Source organism: Furipterus horrens, unplaced genomic scaffold (assembly GCF_987537825.1).
Source record: "Furipterus horrens unplaced genomic scaffold, mFurHor1.1.pri manual_scaffold_2, whole genome shotgun sequence".
Taxonomy (NCBI): Eukaryota; Metazoa; Chordata; class Mammalia; order Chiroptera; family Furipteridae; genus Furipterus; species Furipterus horrens.
The window spans coordinates 50,918,804-50,946,445 of NW_028327172.1; positions in this window are offsets into that span (position 1 = coordinate 50,918,804).

Below are 27,642 nucleotides of genomic sequence, written 5' to 3' on the forward strand. Positions count from 1 at the left end.
GTAGTTTAAAAGAACTGTTGTTTGGCCCTTTTCTGGGTAGAAAAATGTTGAAGTCAAGTTTAAATCAATAGTCTTCTCAGTTTTTTCTCTTAAGTGTTACCAGAACATGGCTTTTCCTTTCCCAATTATAATAAACAATATTATTTGTTTGATGTCATTTCTAATAGAAACCTTTCCTGACCTTCTGTGAACTAGGTCACTACACCTGGTCTGTGTTCTCAAAGCCCTGTGTGCTTTATCTTTGTAGTACTATCAGAATTTTGATTGATTAATGGTACAACTATTGGTTTATGTCTGTCTCCCCAGTGGACTGGTAGCTCATGGTTACACTATGCACTGTCTATCCTCTTGAAGGTTTAATGGGTAGAATACATGTAACTCACCCCACACAGTCCCTGGCACCTCATAGACATCATGTACATGTCGGAGGCTTTGCCTCCCCTACTCTCTGAGCTATTTATATATAAGTTGTCAAGTATAAAGCATAAATAATGAATCATTATAAAACAAAACAAAATATACATGAAATCAATAGAAGAGACATTTGCATCTATGCGTGCTAGGCACTTTAGGGGTGTTCCTGCCTCATATCTAAAAGATGGCACTCTGGATCAGTTTTCAGTGAGACTCAGATGGGGAGTTCAAGCATACGTATTCCTGATTCCACTTCCAGGAATTCTGATTCTGCGCTCATCAAAACTCGATGCAGCTCAGACTGCTTCCCTCTTGTAGTATTCTAGAAAAGGAGACATTACTGGAGGAATCAGTGGCAGAAGTGGAAACAAGCTTCTTGACTTCCACACATCCCAGATGTTCAAGTTTCCCACAAGATCAGGCTGATCAGTAGCATCACCTGAGAAAACCAGTTTAAAGACAAGGACCCAGTTCCTCACACCAGGAGATGAGTGTGATCGCTGTGATCAGCTAGATCTGGGGACTGCTGAATGACTAGACATGAGGGTTTCAAGTTTGTACCAGTGGTTGCCTTCTCAGTGTTCTCTCTTACAACCCCCTCTTTTGATACATATGTGAGTTCAGTACTGTATATAGTTCATGAGCAGTAACCTCAGCTCCACCACATCCTAGGCTTGAATAAAACTTGGACTACAGCTACCTTAGCAGCAAGCCTTTCCCTCTCCTCTCTAGCCCTTCCTGTGCCTCTTATAACTACTGTACATCTACCCTGAGTCCCAATTCATTTTCTGGTTCCTTGCAACTCCTGTTCCCAGGGCCAGAATTTGCTAGATGATATATGTTGGTTAGAAACAAATCCCAGTTAATATCTGGAGATTTGCTTAAGATATACTGTTATCTACCATGCTTCAACCACTACATGCTGCTTGGATTGCTGCTCCATCTATGGCTCCTCCCTTCTCTTCCTGCCACTGTCACTGTCTTATGATGAATCCTTGTTTATAGACAATTTCCTTCATCACATCCTTCAGTGGGCACTGAGTATTCATCTGCCTAGCTGTTTCTGTGAGGCCTAGATGGTTCTGTGCTCACCCAGCATGCCTTGTACAGTTGCCAATACTGATTTTGCTAAACATAATAGTATTCATTCCATGTTCATATAAATCATTTTGCATTTTTAAGAAATTATTTTGTTTTATTATGTGTGGGAGTGTGTGCATGTGTGGCAGGGAGGGGTCAAATTAATTATGAATCTTCCATCCCAGCAATTATTCATAAAGCCAGCATCATTTGCATCTTAAATAGTCTCCAGGAATTCAAAGAAAGAGTGTACCATAGTCACAATGATAAGTTCAATAATAATTAGAATTATTCCCAAGTTGTTAAGTAATGCAGACATATTAAAACATTTTTAGTTGAGCTTATTATGTTCTAATAAAATGAAAGCACAGGAAAGGGCAACATTACATAGCAGCTGGTTCATTATAAACTCCACAGTCTTGCTGGATGTGTAGATACTGCCTAGGTGTTTATATCGTCGTCGGCAGCCGTCCGTCTCGAGAGACGATGGTGTAGCTTCTTAAGAGTCTATCTGCACCGCCGAGAATGGCTGTGCAGTCCGACTCGGGAGTGACATGGTAGTATCTGTCTCCTCCCGTGTTGAATCGACATCTTGCGATGACGCTGAAGCTACAGAGCCTGGGCAGGGTAATATGGAGGGTCTGCTGTTGCCCATGCAGCAGACCCCCCCTCTCTTCGCAGCTGAAGGATCCAAGGGAAAGACGGAGTCAATACAGCTTGGGTTCAGGTGCGCCGCAGGAGTTGCCGGTGTTGACTACAACGTCAAACCGCCTTAGGGACTCCGGCTCCGGATTTTCTGTCGGGGTTTACTCCCTTAGCCTTTCCCCTGAAGAGGTATGCCGCAAGGCAGCGGAGGTTTTTTGGAGTCAGAGTTTTCCTTCTCTGATGTACCCTGACTGGAAGATCGAACCAGCGACACTTAGCTCGCAGGCCGACGCTCAATCCACTGAGCTAAACCAGCCAGGGCATAGGTGTTTATATAGGCTCACAAAAATTATTTGAAAAACCCCACCACCACCTCAAGCCTATGGATGCAAAACTCAAAAACACAACAAAACAAAGAAGCAAAAATGTTTCAATATAGCTGTTTTTCAATTAGAATTTTCACCACTCCTGATCCAATAAGTAATCCACATAAAAGAGTTTTCCAAAACTTCTTGATGCAATATGCTCTACTTTACAGATATCTGTCGGCTCTGCACTTCATTCTGTTCTATTTACCCTATCCTACCCTACCTTATCCTATCCTGTCCTGTTTTATTTTTTCCTGTACTATCCTATGCTTTTATAGCCCATTTCATCCTCTGAAGTTTAATACAGCAACTACTGGTTGGTTGGTGATCTATGATGAAGAGATAAACAGATTGGATACTTTGCTTTCAAACTTTTGGCCTCAAATTGGGGAGGCACTATGGGGAAGTGTACACTTAATATAAAATAAGGCAGACTTGTGATGTGAGAGCTGGGGTATCATGGGAAAGACACACATGGAAATAGAAAGAGGTTGGTGGGAGGCTGGGCGAGGGACATATCCTTAAATAACATGTCCTTGCAATGCTGTGATACCCAATGTCACATCACAGTGCTCAGGCAGGGAAAGTGCCACTGGTGGGAAAGTCACCAGACCATTAAAGGGATACAAGGTGAAAGATAAAAACTCCAAAAAAAAAAAAAAAAAAGAAGAAAATAAAAGGCCACAGGTCTATTGGTTCTGTAACTTTTATACAAATGGTAAAAATTCCCCCAAAAGAAAATGAACACATAATGAAACAAAAACATGGACCACCATCAGATGAAAAGCTCCACCTTTACCCTAGCTTTCTGAGTAGCTTTCTTCTGCCTCTCCATCCCTCAATTCCCCTGCATTTCCACTAAATCCTTTTTCCCCAGTCATCAAGCTGTTTCACTTACCTTATTATATCTCACTTGTTCTTAGGAGGGATAATTTCCAAAACCTACAAAACACGTGAGAACTATGTGCTCCCCTTTGGGATCCCGAAAGAAAAAAAAAATGATGACAATAGTAATACTAATAATAGCTGTCATTTTGGAAGCATCTTCCAGGTGCCAGTCATTATGCTTAACCCTTCCCATGTATTAATTCTAGTCTTCATAACGGTAAGGTAGATTGGGACTATCATTACCCCAGATGAAAAGGAAGTTAAGAGAAAGGACTGGCACACAGCAAAATTGCATAACTAGTTGTTAAGGGAATAAATGTATGACTAAACGAATGGATGGAGGGAGGGAGGGGCCAAGTCACTGCAGTACATGGTGGAGTGTTACCTTGAACCACGAGAAGACATGGTTCAAACCCTTGCCCTTAACTACTGAGCTGTATAGAGGTAGTTTGAGCTTTGGAGAGCAGTGGATAGAGGGAGAAGGGGAGGCAGCCATGGAATGGGATGCTGGCCATTAGCATTTCTGCTGCAAACAAGAACAGGGAGGCTGGAGGGCTGGCTTGGCTTTGGGAGGCACCCAGGAGCAGCCAGAAGGAAAGGGCTGGGGGATTCACTAAAAAGTTTCTACAGTAAACCCGTGTTGGTTTGAAGCACCACTTTTCTTCTTCTCTTTTCTACATCACACACCCCAGATCCTTCCTTTCCCTTCTCCAGCATCTTTGTCACCCTTTCTTGGCTGCACTCTATTGCTTTTGGGTGTCTCTAAAAATGTATATGTATTTGTGATTCCAACTGCTGTTGATACATTTTAGCCAGAGAAATTTAAAGAAAACTTTAGAAAAGTTAAAATTTTTAACTTATTTCTCTATCATTTTTTTAACTTTAATTTTATTTTTGACACTTCTACAGTTGTCCTCATTCTCTCCACTTTCCCAGAGAAAAAAAATCTGCAGACCTACTTCAGGACATTATTCAAATCAGCAAAATTTCAAAACCCTGCTAAAGATGACCAGTGAGGAGATGCCTTGCCTATGAAAGGTGTGAAGCTGCACTGGTCAGAGAGCTAGAGAAAGGAATGGAGGAAGGCTCCGAACACAGGGGTTGCCATCAAGGAAATGCATAGTCCTTCCAAGGGGAAAACACTCATAAGAGAGTTTGCAACACTAGCATAAACTCCCACACAAGTCATCTTTATTACCCATAATAGTCCTCAGAGCACCTTGCATTACATCTATATATATATATTTTTTTTTCCCTCTGTCACAAACTTATTTGCATGTGTCAGTACTAATTTTCAAATATGCCTCGAAGCAGTGAAAAATGAAACTTTAGATTGGTGGCAGCTATCAAATAACATTCACCCACAGCTGGCTCTCCACTTTTACTTGTTATTAAAAGGGGGGAAAGGCGAAACTGGTATGTTTTTATTGCTCTAATTAAGTCCTTAAAAGTTGCAACCACACAGAAAAGAGGGAAGAAGAGGGAAAAACAACAAAACAAAGCTCTTATTTTACAAATCAAAGTGCCAACTTAATGAAATTCTCAATGACAAAGTCTTCTGAAATTACTTCATTCTTAAAGAAGTTTGCATGCCTGCAAAAAAGAACTGTTTACTTTTTGAAAAAAAATCAGGCCTTGAGGTAGAGATCACTGTAAACTGGGAAGAAAAAAAGAAAGAAAACACCATTTACAGAGGGCCAACAGCATTCCAGTACTCTTGCAGCAATTTTGTCTACATTGCTTCATTTAAGTCTCACTTCTACCTGGAGCCCATTGGAGGTGAACACAAAAAAAGTAAATATAATAAAAACTAAAATAAATTGTGCTCTGACCATGTATCAAGTCCTGTTTTAAGGGATTTATGTGACAAATCTAATTTAGTTCTCACAAGTTAATGAGTTATGTGCTATTTTTACCCTTGTTTAATCAACAGGGTTACTGATAAAAAAAAAGTTAAGAATGGGCTTGCTCAATGTCACATGACTTAGAGGAGCCAATCTGTGAACACAGGTATTAGAACTAATAAGTGAGTTTAGTAAAAGTTGAAGAATATAAGATCAATATACAAAACACATCAATTGCATTTTTGTATATTAACAATTAACAATAAGAAAAAAAAAGTTGGGGACTTCAGGCCAAGATAGAGGCATAGACAGACACACTGTATCTTCCTCCAAAACTAATAAGGAATACAACTATCTCAAAATTAGAAACAACCAGAAGTTCCAGAAAATCAAAAAGCATGGAAGTCCAGCAAACAAAGATATAAAGTGGAAATACTTATCCAGACATGTAGGAGAGGTGGAGCCAGGGCAGAGAGGACACACTGTGGTGGCGGCAGCAGCAGCAGGCTGGCAGAAAGCCCAGTTACACGTTTTAAAGTCAGGAGTGACACTTGGGGAGCATTCTCAGCTCCTCACCAGACTTTGCAGCTCACGGTCCCAGCACAAGGGAAAATCAAGCCTCATTACTTCTGACTATGCAGACCAATGGGAGTTGGGTGGAGACAAAAACTACTGGTCTTTCAGTAGAGCCCATTTGTTTAAAGGGCCCCCAGAGTCCTAGAACGTCTGAAGACCCACCCACTCTGGGAATGATGGCCAGGGCAGTAGCTAGAGGGGTGCCAATTCAGCATGGAAGTGGGAGAGGTGCCTGGAAAATGGGCGAGTGCTGGGCAGCTGGCATTGTTTCCTCTCGGACACCTCCCCCACATAAAGTGCCGCAATGTGGTGAAACAGGTTGCCCTGTACTGACGAATCCCTAAGGCTCCGCCCCTTACAATGTAACAGAAGGCCGACAGCTCTACCTGGGATGCAGAAGCAAACAAACACAGGAGCCTGTCAGAATGAGAAGACAGAAAAGTATGGCCCAAAAGGGGGAATGAATCAAGGTTCCAGTGGGAGAACTAAGCAACGAGGAGATAGCCAACCTAAGGGATGCAGAATTCAAAACACTGGTTATAAAGATGCTCACAGGCTTGACAGATATGCTTGAGTATGGCAAATGCATAAGAGAAGAAGTGAAGGCTATGCTAAGTGAAATGAAGGAAAATCCACACAAAACCAATGGTGAAGGGAAGGACACTAGTGTTCAAATCAATGATTTGAAACATAAGGAAGAAAAATAGAGTCAACTAGTGCAGAATGAGGAAGCAAGGATTTTTTTAAAAATGGGGAAAACTTCCCAAATTTTGTGAAGGAGATGGACATACAGGTCTCGGAAGCATGGAGGGTCCTGGGCAAGCTGGACTTAGAGGGGACCGCACCAGGATGCATCATGATTGAAATGCCAAAGTTGAAAGATAAAGACAGAGTCCTGGGGGCAGCAAAAGAGAGGTGGAGAATTGCATACAGAGGGGTACCTATAGAATTATCAGCTGATTTTTCAGAGGATGCTTTGCAGGCAGGAAGGAACTGGCAAGCAGTATTCAATGTGATGAAAGGCAACCTGCAACCAGGACTACTCTGTCCAGCAAGGCTATCATTTGAAATGGAAGGGCAGATGAAGTGCTTTCCAGATAAGGTAAAGCTAAAGGAGTTCATCATCATCAAGCTATTATTATATGAAATGTTAAAGGGACTTAATTAAGAAAAAGAAGATCAAAACTATGGACACTAAAATGACAACAAACTCACAACTACCAACAACTAAATCTAAAAAGTAAAAACAAAATCCAACTAAGCAAACCAGAATAGGAACAGAATCATAGGTATGGGGATCATTTGGAGGGTTATCAGCTGAGAGGGGGAAGGGGGAGAAATGGGGATATGATGCAGGGATTAAGAAGCATAATTGATTGGTTCAAAATAGACAGGGAGAAGTTAAGAATAATATAGGAAAAGATGAAGCCAAAGAACTTATATGCATGACCCATGAACATGAACTAAGGGGTATTGCTGGAGGGAAGGGGGTACTGGGCAGAGGGGAGCAAAGGGGAAAAAACTGGAACTACTGTAAGAACATAATCAATAAAATATACCTAAAAAAAGAAAATCAAAGTTAAAATATTTCATATAAAATGTTTAAATTTAAAACTGGTACATGACTGTTGCCACCAGGGGCAGATCCAGGAAGTGCAGATCAATCTAAGAAGAAGCAGCAAACAAGAAGAGTCACAAAAAAGGGGAGACAGGGAAACAACCCTCATCGAAAGGAAAGGAGGAATCCCCAGAAAGAGTGATAAATGAAATAGAGGAAAGCAAACTATCAGATATGGAATTCAAAACATGGATTATAGGGAAGCTTGATGAGCTCAGTGAGCTCAAATAAAACTATAAAGAACTCCAGGGAAACTACAAGGAACTCCAGGGAAACTCCAAGGAACTTACTGAGAATTACAGCAGTGTGAAAAAGGACATAGAGCTATCAATAACAGCCAGGAGGAAATGAAGAATACAATTACTGAATTGAAGGACAGAGTAGAAGAAATTAAAAGCAGGGTAGGGGAAGCAGAAAATTGGTTCAGTGAGCTGAAGGACAACATAGAAAAAAATTCCCAGACAGTGCAATGAAATGAAAAAAGACTGAAAAAGAATGAAAAGGTTTTAAGAGAGCTGCAGGACAACATGAAATGTAATAATATCCGTATCATAGAAATACCAGAAGGAGAAGAAGAGAAGCAAGGGATAGAAAGCTCTTTGAAAAAAGTAATGACAGAAAACTTCCATAACTTGATGAGAGAAAGTCACACAAGTCCAGGAAGCACAGAGGGTCCCAATGAAGATGAACCCCAACAGGCCCACTTCAAGACACATAAAAATTAAAATGGCAACATTGAAAGACAAAGAGAGAATCACAAAAGGAGCAAGAGAGAAACAACTAATAACAAACAAGGGAGCTCCAATAAGACTATCAACTGATTTCTCAACAGAAACACTACAAGCCAGAAGGCAACGGCAAAAAAATATTCCAAGCAATGAAAAACAAAGGCCTACAACCAAGACTACTCAACCCAGCAAGTCTCTCATTCAGAATGGAAGGTGAAATAAGGAGTTTCCTAGACAAAAGAAGGCTAAAAGAATACTTCTCTACCAAACCAGCATTGCAAGAGATGTTAAAGAGTCTGCTTTAAGAAGTTGAAGAAACAGAGAGAGACAGAGAGGAAAAAAAGTACAAAGGGGGAAAATGGCAATGAATAAATACCTATCGGTAATAACCTTAATGTAAATGGGTTAAATTCACCAATCAAAAGACATAGGGTAACTGAATGGGTTAGAAACCATGACCCACATATATGCTGTCTACAAGAGACCCACCTAAAAAGAAAAGATCTACACAGACCGAAAGCGAAGGGATGGAAAAAAACATTTCAAGCAAATGGACATGAAAAAAAAATCTGGGGTAGCAATACTTATATTAGACATAACAAATTTAACAGAAAAGGCATAAAAAGAGACAAAGAAGGACATTTCATAATACTTAAGGGAAAAATCCATCACGAAAATGTAATCCTTTTAAACATATATGCAATCAACAAAGGAGCACCCAAATATGTGAGAAAAAATGTGAAAGACTTCAGGAAGGATATAGACAGCAACACACTCATATTAGGGGACTTTAACACCCCATTGTCAACAATGGACATATCTTTGAAGCAAAGAAACACCAAGGATATTGAGGTATTGAATAACACTCTAGATCAAATGGACTTAGTTGATATAAATAGAAATTTTCACCCCAAAGGAGCAAAATATACATTCTTCTCAAATGCATATGGGACATTTTCAAAGATTGACCACATGGTAGGACACAAAACAAGCCTCAACATATTCAAGCAAATTGAAATTATATCAAGCATCTTTTCAGATCACAATGTCTTGAAACTAGAAATCAATCTTAAGGAAAAAACTCAAAGACATTCAAACTCATAGGGAATGAATAACATACTATTAAATAATGAATTGGTTAACAATGACATCAAGGAAGAAATCAAGAAGTTTCTGGAAACTAATGATAATGAACACACAACAGTCCAAAACCTATTGGACAGAGCAAAAGCAGTCCTGAGAGGAAAGTTCATAGCAATACAGGCCTACCTAAAAAGGATAGAAGAATCTCTAATAAAAAATCCAAACCTACAGATACAAGAACTAGAGGAACAACAACAAACAAAGACCAGAGTGAGTAAGAAAGGAAATCATCAAGATGAGAGAAGAATTAAATGACATAGAGACTAAGTAAAGAATTCAAAAGATCAACAAAAGTAGGAGCTGGTTCTTTGAAAAAATAAACAAAATTGACAAGCCTTTAACCAGGCTCATTCAGAAAAAGAGAGGAGGAGAGGGAAACTCCCACTCTTTCTATGAATCCAGTATTATCCTAATTCCAAAACCAGGTCAAGACACAACAAAGAAAGAAAACTACAGGCCAATATCACTGATGAACATAGATGCTAAAATCCTTAACAAAATATTGGCAAACTGGATCTAGCAACACATTAGAAAAATCATACACCATGATCAAGTGGGATTCATCCCAGGGATGCAAGGATGGTTTAATATTTGAAAATCAATAGACCTAATACACCACATAAACAAAATGAAGGAGAGAAACCACATGATCATATCCATAGATGCTGAAAAGACATTTGATAAAGTACAACACCAATTTATGATGAAAACACTCAGCAAACTGGGAACAGAGGGAGGATATCTCAACATAATAAAGGCCATATATGAGAAACCTGAAGCCAATATCATACTCAATGGACAAAAACTGAAAGCATTCCCCTAGAGATCAGGAATAAGACAAGGATATACACTCTTTCCACTCCTATTCAACATAGTCTTGGAAGTTCTAGCCAAAGCAATCAGACAAAAAAGAGAAATAAAAGGCATCCAAATTGGAAAAGAGGAAGTAAAACTATCATTATTTTCAGAAGACATGATAGTGTACATAGAAAACCCTACAGACTCCACCAAAAAACTACTCAACCTAATAAATAAATTTGGCAAAATAGCAGGTACAAAGTCAATATTCAGAAATTGAAAGCATTTCTGTACACCAATAATAAAATATCAGAGATAGAAACTAGAAAAAAATCCCATTTACTATAGTAATAAGAAAAGTAAAGTACCTAGGAATTAACTTAACCAAGGAAGTAGAATACCTGTACTCAGATAACAACATAACACTCAAGAAAGAAATTAAGGAAGATACAAATAAATGGAAGCATGTATCGTGTTCACGGATGGGAAGACTCAGCATCATTGAAATGTCCATACTACCCATAGCAATTTATAAATTCAATGCAATCCCTATTAAAATACCAATGACATATTTCACAACCTAGAAGAAATACTTCAAAAATTTATATGGAATCAAAAAAGACCCCTAACAACCACAGTAATCTTGAGGAAGAAGAACACAGTAGGAGAAATCACAATACCTGATACCGAAGTATACTACAAGGCCACAGTAATCAAAACAATCTGGTACTGGCATAAGAACAAACATATAGATCAATGGAAGAGGATAGAGAGCCCAGAAATAAACCCAGGTCTCTATGGTCAACTAATATTTGACAGAGGGAAAAAATATAAAATGGATGAAAAGAGTCTCTTCAACAAATGGTGTTAGGAGAACTGGACAGGGACATGCAAAAAAATGAAACTAGACCATCAACATACACCATACACCAGAATAAACTCAAGATGGATCAAAAACTTAAATGTAAGCCATGACACCATAAAAGCCATAGAGAAAAACATAGGTATGAAAATTTCAGATATCCCTCGTAGCAATATTTTTGCTGATATATCTCCTAGGGCAAGGGAAATAAAGGAAAGAATAAACAAATGGGACTACATCAAACTAAAGAGTTTCTGCTCAGCTGAAGAAAACATCAGCAAGATGAAAAGGGAACCAACCATATGGGAAAATATATTTGCCAATGACACCTCAGACAAGGAATTGATCTCCAAAATATATAAAGGACTTATATGATTCAACACCAAGAAGATAGACAACCCAATAAAAAATTGGCAAAGGACCTGAACAAACACTTCTCCATAGAGGACATACAGAGGGTCCATAGGCATATGAAAAAATGTTCAACATCACTAGTCATCAGAGTGATGCAAATTAAAACCAGAATGAGATACGACCTCACACTGATCAGAATGGCCATCATCAACAAATCAACAAACCACATATGCTGGTGAGGATGCAGAGAAAAGGGAACCCTAGTGCACTGCTGGTGGGAATGCAGACTGGTGCGGTCACTATGGAAAACAGTATGGAATTACTTCAGAAAACTAAAAATGGAACTGCCTTTTGAACCAGCAATTCCATTGCTAGGATTATTTCTGAAGAATCCTGAAACCCCAATTCAAAAAAAAAATATGCACCCCTATTTCATAGCAACACTATTTACAATAGCAAAGTGCTGGAAACAACCTAAGTGCCCATCTGTACATTTACACAACGGAGTACTATGTAGCAGAAAGAAAGAAGGAACTTCTATCATTTTCAATAACATGGATGGAACTAGAGAGAGTTACACTTAATGAAATAAGCCAGGCAATGAAAGAAAAATACCATATGCTATCACCTATTAGAGGAGACTAATGAACAACACAAACAAATGAGCAAAATTGAACAAGAGGCATGTAAACAAGGAGTAGACTAACAGTGACAAGGGGGGAGGTGGGAGAAAGTGGGGGGGTAAAAAAGGTCTAGTCAAAGAACATATATTAATGACTCATGGACATGGACAACTGGATGGGGACTGACTGTGGGAGAGGGGTGGGCAGGGTGCGAGGAAGCAACAGGGAAAAATGTGGGACAACTTTAATAGAAAAACAAACAAACAAAAAAATTTTAGTGGAAAATAAAATACAAAGTTAAAATATTTTATTTAAAATGTGAATTACTATATATCTGAAACTCATATAACTAATATAATATTGTATACCAAATATACTTAATAAAAATAAGAAACAAAATTTTAAAAATTGCTCCAAATATATAAAAGGCTTAAGTATAAGTTAAGAAAAATTTGCAAGACCCATATTCTGAAAACTATAAAACACTGTAGAAATTGAAGTTGACCTAAATAAATGGAGAAGAACCTCATGTTCATGGATTAAATGACTCAATGGTTAAGATATCAAATCTTGCCAAATTGATTTACAGATGAAACATAATCACAACCAAAATCTCAGCATGTAAATGAAAAAAAAAAAAGTCAAAAAACAATCTCAGCAGTATTTTTGTAGAAACTGACAAAATAATTATAAAATCCATATGGAACTACACCATATGGATAACAGCCAAAACAACTTTGAAAAGACAGTTGGCAGAGTTATACTACTTGCTTTCAAGACTTATGATAAAGCTATAGAAATCAGTACAAGATATATTGTATAATATTGATATCAAGATATACAAATAGATCAATGGAACAGAATAGATTCCAGAAATCAACTCATACACATATGTTCAATTGATTTTTGACAAAGGTGCAAAGGCAATTATGTAGAGAAAGAATAGTCTTTTCACAAATAATGCTGAAACTATTGTATAGCCATACGCAAAAAGAAAAAGGAAAAAAAACACCCTTTTTCCATTTCTCACATCTTAAAAAATTAATTCAAAATGAATCATAGATGAAAACATAGAGGTAAAACATAAAAATTCTAAAACTTTATTAGGAATAAATATGCATAGTCTATCACATTTATATTTTAATTCAAGAAAGGAAAACAATTTTATGACCTTGGTTTAGGTAAAGATTGCTTAAATTATCAAAAGCACAATTCATAAAAGGAAAAAAAAAATACATTGGACTTCATAAATATTCAAAACTACTCTTTACCCTCATCTGGAAGTATATTTATATAGAGAGGGGAAGGGGGGTGGAGAGAGACAGAGAGAGACAGAGAGAATGAAACATTGATGTGACAGAAAATCATCAATTGCTTGCCTTTCATATGTGCCCCGACCTGGGACTGAACCTGCAACCTAGTTGTGTGTCCTGACCAGGAATCGAACCTCAACCTTTCAGTGTATAGGATGACACTCCAACCAACTGAGCCACATTGGCCAGGGCTAAAAACTTCTACTTTTTGATAGACACTTTTAAAAGAATGAAAAGAGAAGACAAAACTGGGAGATCTAGTTATAATTAATATTTGATAAAAGGCTATATCCAGAATATATATATATATATTATTTTATAGTGTTTTTTTAATTGCTTAAAAGTCAGTAATAAGTAAAGAAACAAGCAAAACAAAAAAAGGCAAAAAAGATTGGAACATACTTTTATCAAATAGGATATAGGGTTGGCAAATGAATTCAGTAATAAATAATCAACATTATTATTAATTAGGGAAAGGCAAATTAAAATTATGAGGATATATCATTATAAATATTGGAAAGTCTAAAATTTAAAAGACTGACCCTATCAAATGCTGGTGATGATGTGAATCAACTGCAACTGGTGATAATATAAACTGGAACTAACACTTAAAAATGGTTTGGCAGTGCTCCTCCCATCCTTAAATTAAATGTACATCTACCATATGAGTTAGCCATTTTACTTCAGGACACTTACTTATGAGACATAAGAGCATAAATCCATACAAAAAGTTGCATATGAATGTTCATAGCAGATTTATTTTTAACAGCTCCAAATTAAAAGCAACCCAAATATCCACCAACAATTGAATGGATAAGTATTTTGTGGTATATTCATACAATGGAATACTGCTCACCATTTGAATAAAATTAACCACTGCTGCATGGACCAATGTGGATGAATTTGAGCATAATTATGCTTAGTGAAAGAAAACAGAGAGTACAAACTGAATGACTTCTTTTACTAATGTACAGTGACTGAAAGCAGATTGGTTTTTTCCCCCCTGGGATGGAGAAAGGAGAGGGAGGGGCGGGAGGGAAGAATTAGAATATGCCAATAACACATGTTTTAATTATAGAACCTTTATAATGTTTTATGACCTGGTAGGGTTAGTCACTGGATGGACTTTGGGATAAAGGGTATTGAGACAAATGAAGAGCCATGTAAATAAAGATGAAAATAAATGCAATTCACAAACCACATACAAGAAAGGAGCACCAGGAAACTTTTGGAGCAGTAGATATGTATACAGTATCTTGATTATAGTGATGGTTTCATGAGTGTTCACATGTGTCACAACTCATCAAATTATATACTTTAAATATGGGTAGTTCATTATATTTTAATTATTCTTCAATACAACTTTTTAAAAAGTTTATCTATGCACAATTAGATTTTATGTCATATGCTGAGAATCTAAGTTTCTAAGAATGTACTTTCAATCTGCATCTATAACACAAAGAATTTCCAGAAGTGATGAAGACCCACCTTCTCAGATGCTCACTGGATTTGCCCTGAGAGGGATGAGCTCTGCTGTGTGAAAAAACAGAATGTAGATTTCTTCTAAGATCTATTTCTAGCCCAAGGGCCTAGGAAGATATGTTGCCATGGCTGATAGAGAGCCAATTAGTGCAGTAGCAATGTTTTGCCAGTTTTGTTTCTTATCTTTTGAGGTGTTCCCCAGTCAAAGTGGTAATTCGATTAATATCTGTCATCATTTTTGTCTTTGGTACCTTCCAGAATCACTTTGTCCTGACTCATCCTCACTTGAGCAGTGGATGAGCTGCTTGCCCTAGTTTTAACTTTGTTCAAAAGACGAACTTAAAAGTTTTATGTCTAAACTTCTTTGAATCTAGGACTTGGAATATAACTATATTATGACTTTTCAATGCATTTGTTTACAGTTTTACTTATGAGTTTATAATTATGATAGTAATCATATCTCTGGTTCCTATTGAATTGTAAACTCTTTATACATATTAGTTTACTTAATCTTCAAAATAATTCTATTGGTGATATTATTACTCCATGTTACAGATTAAAAAACAAACAAACAAAAAACCCTGACTATTAAAAGGTTATTTGCCCAGGTAATACTGTGTTATTTTCGGAACAGAGATTTAAATGCAGATCCAGCTACAAAGCCAGTGATTCAACCCACTTTTTTACTGTGTCTCATTTATTTTGTGTTTTTCTACAAAAAACATTGAGATACCTTATTGAAACATAATGTAAAGTAGTCAGTCTTTCAGCTGAAATTATACCCCAGAGGAAATATCTGTTTGCTTCTTTCCATGGATTGTGAGAGCTGGGAATACTTTTTTTAAAAAAATCTTAAAAAAAAATAATGCATGATTTTTTTGCCTTTTTTGTTAAACTATCAATTTATTGCATTCATATATTTAGTCATTTTAATAAAAATGTTTCCTACAACCAGGTTATAAGTTGTAGATTATTTACTCATGTTTTATTCTAGTATTTGTATCATATGACATCACAGTTTTACATTTAAACATTTCATATACTTGGAATTTTTTCTTGTATGTGGCTTGATAATTGAATTTATTTTCATCCTTATTCACGTGGCTCTCCAATTGTCTCAATACCATTTATCTCAAAATCCATCCAGTGACTAACCCTAACAGGTGATAAAACATTATTAAGGCTCTATAATTAAAACATGTTATCAGCATATGAATAAATAGATATAACTAGATAAAAATGAAAAGTCAAGAAATAAAACTATATGTAAAACTAATAAAATGATAAAGGTGGTATTTCAAATTCTTTAAATCTTTTGTCACTCATTCTTGTTATATTTACTATTCACTAAAGTTTGGTGAAATATGTATTTTAAGATGATCCAGGTTTATAAAACGTGGTCTAATGTTAAAAAAGAAAGAAGGAATTTTCTCATTTACAAAGTTCTGAAGGAGAAGGAAGACTTTAAAGTATAGAATCCAGAAAGGTCATCACTTTGGCTTTAGTCAAGTATTAGGCCATATTTATTTTATTCATCATGAGATCCTGTAGTCAGTCATTAACTTCCATACTGCATCACAAAGTCTGGAATTTCAAGACAGGTCTGCAGGGATTTAAAAAATTAGGACCTAGTTGTCAGGCTTGAGAATGACCAGTATTAAGTCTCTCAAACTAAAAAAGGGAGGCAATTGTGATTGCAGGGCTGTCTCCAGAAAAGGCAAAAATGCACCCTGAGCTACTTTAGTCTTTCAGCATTAGAGATAATGGCTGAGCCTATGACACCATGTAGAGATAACTACACTTCCTAATATCTTACTTGTTCCAAGCAGTGGTGTTAAGAGCTTTAGATGTATTGCTTCATCTATTCCTCTCAGCAGCTTGGCACTGAACCTGTAGGTATTATTATATCTGCATTTTACAGAAGATAAAACTGAGATACAGAAAGTTTAAGTAACTTTTTCAAGGTTTAAGAGATAGGGAAGCCTGAGATGAGATTCCATGTGGACTCTTTAACTGCTGTGTGTAATAAGGCACCAGAGGAACTCCCTGGTCACTCCTGGGGGACTTGGTGGATGTCTCAGGCTGAGCTGTCAAGTTGATTGACCAAGCAGTCAGGAAACAATTTAGGTTTGCCATCCTGATGTTGACCAGCTAAGGCTGGTTGTTGGGTTGTACTGGTATGAGCACACATGAGCCCCTTTGGACCCACAGGGTTGGGAGGAGACTAGCAGGAGGTGGTTCCTCCTCCTAGTGATTCACATGCCATGTATTGAGGGCAAGTGAGAATCAAGCCAGACAGGGACAAGGGAAAGAAAAGTGTGTGTGTGTGTGTGTGTGTGACTGGAGTTAGAACTTTGAAGGAAAAATAAGAGATTATTGCAAACCACACCTTCATCTGGCCTACCACATGACTAGAGCTCCATGTTTTTATTTATTCTTCACTTACTTGTCATTTGCATATATTTGTTAAGTACCTACTATTTACCAAGCACAGTGATATTAATACTTATTGCATAGTAATGACCTGCTTTCTTCTCTGGTTCTCCAGCTGCCTGGGAGTTCTTATTGAGCAGGAACTGTCATTTTTATCTTTTTATACTCAGTAGAGAACAAACTGCCAGGTACATGTTAGGTGAATAAAGAATGACCTGGATTTAAATCCTGAATCTGTCACTTAATAGCTGTGAAAGCTTGGCTAAGTACTTAACTTCTCTGGACCTTGGTTTTCCTGACTATAAAATTTTCCATCTTGTAAGCATGTGAAGATCAAGAGAAATAATGCCTATAAAAGCATTTTATAAAATGCAAAGTGCCATGCAAATGTTACTCCTTGCTCTCTTTAGTTTCCTCTTCCTTCTTCTCTCCCTCTCTCAGAAATTCTTACTTACCCTCCTCATCTTCCTCATTGTTGTTTATACTCCCATTTTTTGTCATTTGGTTAAATAGCATGTGTTTAAATTGTTCCCTTCTGAAGTAGGCAAGAAGCAAAACAAAAAGAAGAGATAAACATACATTTCAAGGACAGAATTTACTATAAAAGCATAAGCAAGTGGATCCTTGCTTATAATTTTTTTTCATCGCTTTTACCATCCTGCTGCTTCCCTGTGATAGCTCTGGAGGACATTCTGTACTTGCTGACTGTGCTCTGAGAACCAGGTTAAAACAATGTGGCAGATTCTGAAGGTTCCTTCACAGAAGCTCTAAGGGCTTCTTCACCTGCAGCCCTGTCCTTCAGTGGCTGGCCAATCCCAGTGTGGGGCTCAAGGAAATGGGGCACATCTTTCCTCCCGGGTCACATAAGACACTTTCAGCCCAGCTCATGTGGAGAGCCTCAAGAAAATTTTTGTGGCCTCACTCTTTCTAAGGAGAATGACCTTGCAGAGATATCCATGAGGAAATGTGCTCTCTGAATTTTGCCATCTAGTGCAATACCCCTTTACAACCCCTGGGCACCCCGCAGAGCAACCCCAGAACCAGGGCTGACATGGGAGGGGACTTCCTACTCAAAGATAACTTAAGTCTGAGAGACAAAACCAAGCACCTGACTCTACTTTTTGTGAAAGTCATCCACAGGTTTCTTCTAAAAACACACACAGTCAGGGGACTTACGGCCAAGATGGAGGCCTAGACAGACATGCTACATCTCCCTCCATAACTAAGAAGGAACACAACTACCTCAAAACTGGAGACAACCAGAAGTTACAGAAAATCAAGCTGCATGGAAGTCCAACAAACAAAGATATAAAGAAGAAATACTCATCCAGAGATGGGGTGGAGAGGAAGCAGTGTGGTGGTGATGGTGGCAGGGCAGCGGTAGGTCATCAGAAAGTGCAGTCACACATTATAAAAGTCGGGAGGGACACCTGAAAAGTGCTCTGAGTCCCAGACCAGACCACACAGCTCATGGTTCCAGTTTCGGGCAAAATAAAGCCTCATTGCTTCTGACTGTGAAAATGAATGGGGGTTGGGGCAGAGGAAGAAATTGCTGGTCTCTTGGCAGAGTCTGATTGTTTAGAGGCCTCCATGGTTCTAAAATGTCCATAAACCTGGGAACTACAACCAAGGCAACAGCTAGAGAGGTGCCACTCCCATACTGGAAGTGGGAGAAGTGCCTGGGGAAGGGCCAGTGCTGAGCAACTGCTATTGCTCCCTCTCAGACCCCTCCCCCACATACAGTGTCACATGGTGAAACAGATCACCCTGTACTGATGAATACCTAAGGCTCTGCCCCTTACAGTATATCTGAGCCACAAAGACAAACATAGAAAACTGTCGAGTTGAGGAAACATAGAGTATGACCCAAAAGAGGGAATAGATCAAGGTTCCAGTGGGAGAGCTAAGTGACGAGGAGATAGATAACATAAGAGACAAGGAAATAGCCAACCTAACAGATCCAGAGTTCAAAACAGTGGTAATAAAGATACTCATAGATTTGACAGATATGTTTAAGTATGGCAAATGCAGAAGGGAAGAAGTGAAGACTATGGTAAATGAAATGAAGGAAAATCCACACAAAACCAATGGTGACAGGAAGGAAATGGGTTCAAATCAATGATTTGGAACATAAGAAAGAAATAAACAGTTAACCAGTACAGAATAAGGAAACGAGAATTGAAAAAAACTGAGGAGAGGTTTAGAAACCTCTGAAACAACTTTAGACATGCCACTATCTGAATCATAGGGGTGCCAGAAGGAGAAGAGGAACAGCAAGAAATTAAAAACATGTGAAAAAAATAACAAAAGAAAACTTTCCAAATTCGGCAAAGGGAATAAACATATAAGTCCAAGAAGCACAGAGGGTCCCAAACAAGCTAGACCCAAAGAGAACCACACCAAGACACATCATGATTAAAATGCCAAAGATGAAAGATAAAGAGAGAATCTTAAAAGTAGCAAGAGAAAAGCAGAGAGTCACTTATAAAGGGGTGCCTAAAAGACTATCAGCTGATTTCTCTAAAGAAACTTTGCAGGAAAGAAGAGACTGGCAAGAAGTATTCAAAGTGATGAAAAGCAAGTACCTACAACCTACATTACTCTATCCAGCAAAACTATCATTTAGAATGGAAGGGCAGATAAAGTGCTTCCCAGTCAAAGTAAAGCTAAAGGAGTTCATCATCACCAAGCCATTATTATATGAAATGTCAAAGGGACTTACTTAAGAAAAAGATCAAAACTATGAACACTAAAATGACAACAAACTCACAACTATCAATAACAGAATCTAAAAAATAAAAACAAAGACAAACTAAGCAAACCAGAATAGGAACAGAATCATAGGTATGGAGATCATTTGGAGGGTTATCAGCTGGGAGGGGGAAGGGGAAGGAATGGAGAAATGGTACAGGAACTAAGAAGCATAATTGGTTGGTACAAAATAGACAGGGAAGTTAAGAATAATATAGGAAAGGGTGAAGCCAAAGAACTTTTATGCACAACCCATGGACATGAACTAAGGGGGATGGGTTTGCTGGAGAGGGGGGTACTAAGTGGAGGGAAACAAAGGGAAAGGAAACCAGGACAACCATAATAACCAGTCAATAAAATATACTTTAAAATAAAACATAAAATGTCAAAGATGAAAGATAAAGAGAGAATCTTAAAAGCAGCAAGAGAAAATAAGAGAGTTATCTACAAAGGAGTTCCCATAAGACTGTCAGCTGATTTCTCAAAAGAAACCTTGCAGGCAAGAAGTATTCAAAGTGATGAAAAGCAAGTACCTACAACCTATATTATTCTATCCAGCAAAGCTGTAACTTAGAATGGAAGGACAGATAAAGTGATTCCCAGACAAGGTAAAGCTAAAGGAGTTCATCATCACCAAGCCCATATTACATGAGGTGTTAAAATGACTTAAGAAAAAGAAGATCAAAACTATGAACAGTAAAATGACAACAAACTCACAACTATCAACAATTGAACCTAAAAAATGAAAACAAACTAAGCAAACAACCAGAAGAGGAGAAGAATCGTAGTATGGGAATCATTTGAAGGGTTATCAGTGAGGAGGGGGAAGGGAGAGAATAGGGGAAATGGTGCAGGGATTAAGAAGCATAATGGTAGGTACCAAATAGACAGGGGGATGTTAAGAATATTATGGGAAAGGGAGAAGCCAAAGAATTTATATGCACAATCAATGGACATGAACTAAGGGTGTTGATTGCTGGAGGGAAGGGGGTTACTGGGTGGAGGAGAGCAAAGGGGGAAAAATTGGGACAACTAACAGCATAATCAATAAAATATAATAAAAAAAAAAGTAAAAACACACAGTGGAGTAATTTCTCTAAACTACTTATGGGTAAGTCATGTCTCACCCCTTCAATGGCTGCCCAGTGTGTATGGACTCCAATCTACCCCAAATTTTCTGTGGCCTAGTTTGTCTTTTACCAAGTAGTCAGGAAAAAATTTAGGTTTGCCATCCTGATGTTGACTGGCTAAGGCTGGTTGTTGGGTTGTACTGGTATGAGCACACATGAGCCCCTTTGGACTTACAGGGTTGGGAGGAGACTAGAAGCAGGTGGATCCTCCTAGTGATTCACATGCCATGTATTGAGGGCAAGTGAAAATCAAGCTAGACATAGGGACAAGGGAAAGAAAAGTTTGTGCGTGCGTGCGTGCGTGTGTGTGTGTGTGACTGGAGTTAGAACTTTTGAAGGAAAAATAAGAGATTATTGGAAACCATACCTTCACCTGGCCTCCTACATGACTAGAGCTCCATGTTTTCATTTATTCTTCACTTACTTATAATTTGCATATATTTGTTGAGTACCTAGTATTGACCAAGCACAGTGATATTATATATCACCATATATCCTCTACTAGAAATCCTTCACTATTATTTTTGTTCTTCTGTGCTGGCCGTGTGCTACCTACCAGGTACCAGCACCTTGGAGAATTCCAACAGACCTTTCCAGGTCCAACTCAAATATGAAAGCTACTGTAGGGCATGTAAGAAAAATGTATTCTTGGATGTCCTCACAACACTTTGTTCCTCTGCTATAGAACTCTTGTGGGCCTCTTTCCCATTAGGTTGAACTTGTTGAGAGCAGAGAATATTATTCTTCTTTGTTCTCCTGTGTTTGACAGGTAAGAAATACTGGCTTCTGATATGCACTTCAAAGATTCTCCAGTATCCCTTGCCCCTTGCCCTACACCTTTTACTTTGGTCTGTGGAGGAAGAATATTCAACTACATTTACCAAAGTCCATTGGCACCCAAAACATTGGACTTGGTCTTAGTTGTTGAGGGTAGATCTTTCAAAGGGTATTGGTAATGGTTGCAGCACACGTGTTATTGTCCTCCTTTCTCTCAACCTCTTTCTCACATGCCCTAGTCTCTTTCAGTTATATGGCTAAAGAGTATATGGCTGAGTCTTCCATATATTGGAATGATAAAAGGCCTCCAAGCTGCATCAAGCATCTCACATTCTCTCATTCTCCTTTGCTTGTTCTTTTTTCTCAAACACTGGTACATGTGGCCTTTCAATCTCTCACTCTGGTTAGTGTGGATAATTGGGTCTGCACATTGCATTAAAATATATAGGTTTAGGGTTTGATCAGTTTGAAGGCTATTCAGGCTTAACTGGTAGTGCAGGAACAACAAATACAACAAATCCTTTATGTAATCTGGCTTGATTTAAAATGTGTTGCTATGTGAAATTTGAGGCCAAAGCTCCAGATGATACTAAAGATTTGCTTCATCTTATTTGCCTTCTTGCATCTGTTTATTCAGGAACCTCAAGACAGTGAAGGGTGGCTGGGCCAAGGCAATATTTAGGTTTTCCAGCCAAACCATATTCTTGCTATCATACACATGCTATTCCTGATTAGCATTCCAAACACACTGATTCAGAGTCGAAGAAAATAAGGAATAAAATTATCCCACCTTTTGGCTCAAAGTCCTAATATAATCTTCAACTCTTCTTTTTCTTTTGCCTTCCCCTCAGTCAGCCCCTTCATCAGTTCTACCTTATTAATTCCTTTCACATCCTGCTTGCCTTGTCTCATACCCATTTATAGTGTCATTGATAAGTTTTGGATGCTCACCATTGTGGGATACAGGCAGGCATGGTTGAAAAGACTTTGACGACCACTGTGTGGAGCCTGGCCCTGGGTCTTAACCGGTTGGTTTTTGTCTTTCATGCTTGCTATGAATCCTACCCTCCGGGGGGTTTTGCAGGTAGAATAGAAGTGCAAAGTGACTTTTAAGGAAGAGGGAACCTGTTCTGTTTTTCTCTGAATAGCCCCAAATTCTTGTCAGTAGAATGTGAAAAACAGAACGATTAAGTAAGAGAAAATGTTTTTGAACTTGTGTAAAATACCTGGGCGTTTCAACCCTGTATTGATCTGTATTTCCCTTTGTTATTACTCCCAACCATTTGGTGAAGGGCTGCATGTTTTTCTTATGCATTTCTGCACGTAGAAAGTAGATAAAGAGGAGAAACAAGATGGCGGAGGAGTAAGTGGAAGCTACACTAACTTCCTCCCAGAACTAGTCTGGATTTACAACATAATTTTGGAGAAATCATCTGGAATAACCAACCGAACACCAGCTGGAGAGAAGTCTTATAACCACGGAGAGACAGAAAAGGCCGCTACATCACAACGTGACTGGTAGGGAGTGTGGAGATGCGGAAAGGCTGGCTGGGCTCACACGGGTGGCAGCTGAAGGGACTGAGAAACAGATCAGCAGCTGGGGATTCCCCCTGAGAAGGGCAAGGTTTAAACCCCCAGCTGGGCTTCCCAGCCTACAGCAACAAAGTGGAAAGTAAAATAGTATCCAGCTGAGAAAAACGAAAAGCCACAGGGTTTCTTGCTAGCCAGAGAGAAACAGCTGGAGAAAAAGAGCTCTTAAGCGGATCACATACAAAAATATTTTGGCCCCCACTTACCCTAGGCACAAGCGGAGGGAAGACAGAGAGGACTGGAAATGCTTGGGGAGAGTTTGGTGTGGTGGCTTTGAGGGGAGAGCTGGGGAAGCGGCTGGCCGGGTCCCAGTGCTGACTCATCCCCACACTACAGGCAGACCATTCCCAGCCAAGTGGCGTCAGCCTGAGGGGAAGCAAAGGCCCTGCCTACAGGAATTAAGCTGCCACGCCCACGGTCCTTAAGCCTGACGGCTAATCAGAGATTGAATAGATTAACAAGAAGCCAGACAAAGGCAATAGACCCCTGAAAGTCTCCAACAGGCTGCCTAGGCCCAGATTGGTATAGGATTTGATGCCACCAGGGGCAGATCCAGGAAGTGCAGATCATTCTAAGAAGCACCAACAAACAATAGGAGTCACAAAAATGGGGAGACAGAGAAACAACCCCCCATCGAAAGGAAAGGTAGAGTCCCCAGAAAGAATGCTAAATGAAATAGAGGGGAGCCAACTATCAGATACGGAATTGAAAGCATGTATTATGGAGAAGCTCAATGAGCTCAGCGGAAACTACAAAGAACTCCAGAAAAACTACAGTGAACTCCAGAAGAACTATAAGGAACTTACTGAGAATTATACCAGCATCAAAAAGGACATGGAAGCTATCAATAAGAGCCAGGAGGAAATGAAGAATACGATCTCTGAATTGAAGAACACAGTAGAAGGAATTGAAAGCAGGCTAGAGAAAGCAGAAGATTGGATCGGCGAGCTGGAGGACAATGTAGACAAAAACTCACAGACAGTGCAACAAAATGAAAAAAGGCTGAACAAGACTGAAGAGGCTCTAAGACAGCTGCAGGACAACATGAAACGTAATAATATCCATATCATAGGAATTCCAGAAGGAGAAGAAGAAGAGCAAGGAATAGAAAACCTCTTTGAAAAACTAATGACAGAAAACTTCCCTAACATGAAGAGAGAAAGAATCATGCAAGTCCAGGAAGCACAGAGGGTCCCAATGAAGATGAACCCCAACAGGCCCACTTCAAGACACATCATAATTAAAATGGCAACATTCAAAGACAAAGAGAGAATCCTAAAAGCAGCAAGAGAGAAACAACTAACAACATACAAGGGAGCTCCAATAAGGCTATCATCAGATTTCTCAGCAGAAACACTACAAGCCAGAAGGGAATGGCAAAATATATTCCAAGTAATGAAAAACAAAGGCCTACAACCAAGAATACTCTACCCAGCAAGGCTCTCATTCAAAATGGAGGGTGAAATAAGGAGTTTCCAAGACAAAAGAAGGTTAAAAGAATACATCTCCACCAAACCAGTATTGCAAGAGATGCTAAAGGGTCTGCTTTAAGAAGATGAAGAAACAGAGAGAGACAGAGAGGAACATGAGTACAAAGGGGGAAAATGACAATGAATAAGTACTGAAAGAAAGAAGGAACTTCTACCATTTGCAACAACATGATTGGAACTAGAGAGAATTACGCTTAGCGAAATAAGCCAGGCAACAAAAGAAAATTACCTTATGATATCACCTGTTAAAGGAAACTAATGAACAACACAAATAAATGAGCAAAATAGAACCAGAGGTATGTAAACGAGGAATAAACTAACAGTAACAAAGGGGGAGATGGGAGGGAGAGAAGTGGTAAGAAGGGGAAGGGTCTAGTCAAAGAACATGTATAAATGACCCATGGACATGGACAACTGGGTGGGGATTGAATGTGGGAGAAGGGAGGGACAGGGTGCAGAGAAGCAAGAGGGGGAAAAAAGTGAGACAACTGTAATGGAAAAACAAACAAACAGAAAAATTTTTAGTGGGGGGAAAAATAAAAATAAAAAGAATAGAAATGCAAGTTCAGTGAATATTAGAAGGACAAGGATTTTCCTTCAAACTGTATATATTTTCTCCCTATCTGATCCCTCCAGAATTTGGCATTCTAAAGAAGTAAGTAATGACCTAAGTTTCTTTGCATAAAACTAATAAGACCAGTTGTTAATAATGATTTTTTTGACTAAGACTTTGACTGGAATGTCATGCCTAAAGGAGACATGCTTGGGCTTTGGTTGTTACCAAAAAGCCCTGAGCAACTGGGACTGACCTTCAAAGGTAATAAAAGTCCATGAGATAAAAGGCCTGGTACCTTGGATGGATGAGCGGTCCATAACAATCTTTCCAGGGAAGGAACGAAGGTTGTTTTCCTGACAGATGGCTAGAAGGAACCTTAAGACACAATGGAAAACCAGAAGGACCTGGAAAAGACAGGTGTTTACAGGCAAGGCTGAATGCCAGGTATGTGGCTCAGCTTCTGTGCCCTGAAGGGCAGACTGAAGGTCACCCTAAATGTTCCTTGTGTAAGTTCCAGCAAAGCAGAACTGAAGATCATAAGTGATCATTTGCTGCTCTTGTTGTGTTTATGCAAATGAACAGGGTAAATTAAAAATGAACTTAATGCAGTCCCTTTAATGACAAGAAGGGTAATCTTAGGGAGAAAAATCAAGATTCAAGGAAGATCACAATGCCCAGTGGTAGACTATAAAATAGTGCAGCTAACCGTCTTTAAAGTTTATTTTCATTTAAAATTTGTTTTCATTTGAAAGTTAAACTATGTCTGTGGCATTATCAAAGATGTTTAATTTACAGGCAAGAAGAATGTCAAATGCCTTGCAACTGGATGTCTTTCCGATAAGACAGTCCTACAGATCTATAAAGTTGTGTGGGGGTTATGTTACATAAATTAACATGTGTTTTCTGTTTTCAAAGGGCATAAGCCTACGATCTCATTACCTGAGTGATTGTCTGTACGTATAGGCCTCACTTAATCCTGTCTGCATTGCTGCCTCCTGAGACTCAATGGTTTGGCTGAACTAAGTGGCTGGGTTGGTGAAGAATGGGGTGGTCTGTGGGCTTCACTTTAAAACTGGTTTCTCTTTTCTACCCTAATGGCTTGGACAGAAAGAGCCCAGAGGCCTGAGAGGGGGGATACCTAAAATATTTCCCTCAGTCCAAACTAAGTATAATGGGCAAAAGGGTTATGGACAGGTGAGATGTACCTGGCATACCTTCCTCCAAAGAAACCCTTCTTTTCCCTAATGTGGGACATTGAAATATTAATACCTGTCTATTGTCATCTAGTGGTTACGGATTGAATGATGTCCTTTAACACTGTTGCCCCCAGAATACAACAAGGATGCCAGCCTGTTAAACCAAGCATGCCGTTGTCCAGAGACAGCCAACCAACCTGGAGTCTGCACGATCCTTCCCCTTGTGGGAAGGCCACCCTCCCCTCCACACCCCCACTCTTATTAGGGATTTCTTGACCCAAGGGTAGGTAGGACGACGACTATGTTCAGCTTGAAGCAGCTAGAGGAGCTCGAGACCTTCGTCCATTGTCCTTTATAAGATTGTAAAGGGTCTCAAGTCTGAGAGGGAGGGATTGCTTTTTTAATTGTTAAAATATTTAACTAATTAATTAATTATTTTTTTAAAAAAGAAGAATATATGAAAGGGTGAGCCATGGGCATGGACTTGGGGAGGGGATTGTCGGGGAAGGGGGGTGCTGGGTGGAGGGGAGCAAAGGGGAAAAAATTGGAACTATTGTAACAATATAATCAATAAAATATACTTAAAAAAAAAGTAGATAAAAACCCTGGCTAATAAAAAAAACAGAGGGCAATTTTCCTCAGATAACCCCCCTCCCTTCCTGCCTCAGATGGTGAGTAAGTAGTTTCTTCATCCATTCTGAGGAACCCAGAGTCTCTCACACGCCATCCTGTAAATGGATTAGTAAGATAATCTTCTAACTAAACATTCTCAGTCTATCCTTATGGTGCCCCCAAATGAGCTTCCTAAAACACAGTTCAAATCTTGTCTTCTCGCTATTTAAAAACTTCAGAGGCCTTGCATTTATACATATTTGAATCCTTTGGCTTGTGACCAACAGACCAAATCCAACCTGCAGAAATACATATTTTAATACATTAAAATTAAACAACTGAACAAACAAACCTGAAATCAACATTCAAAT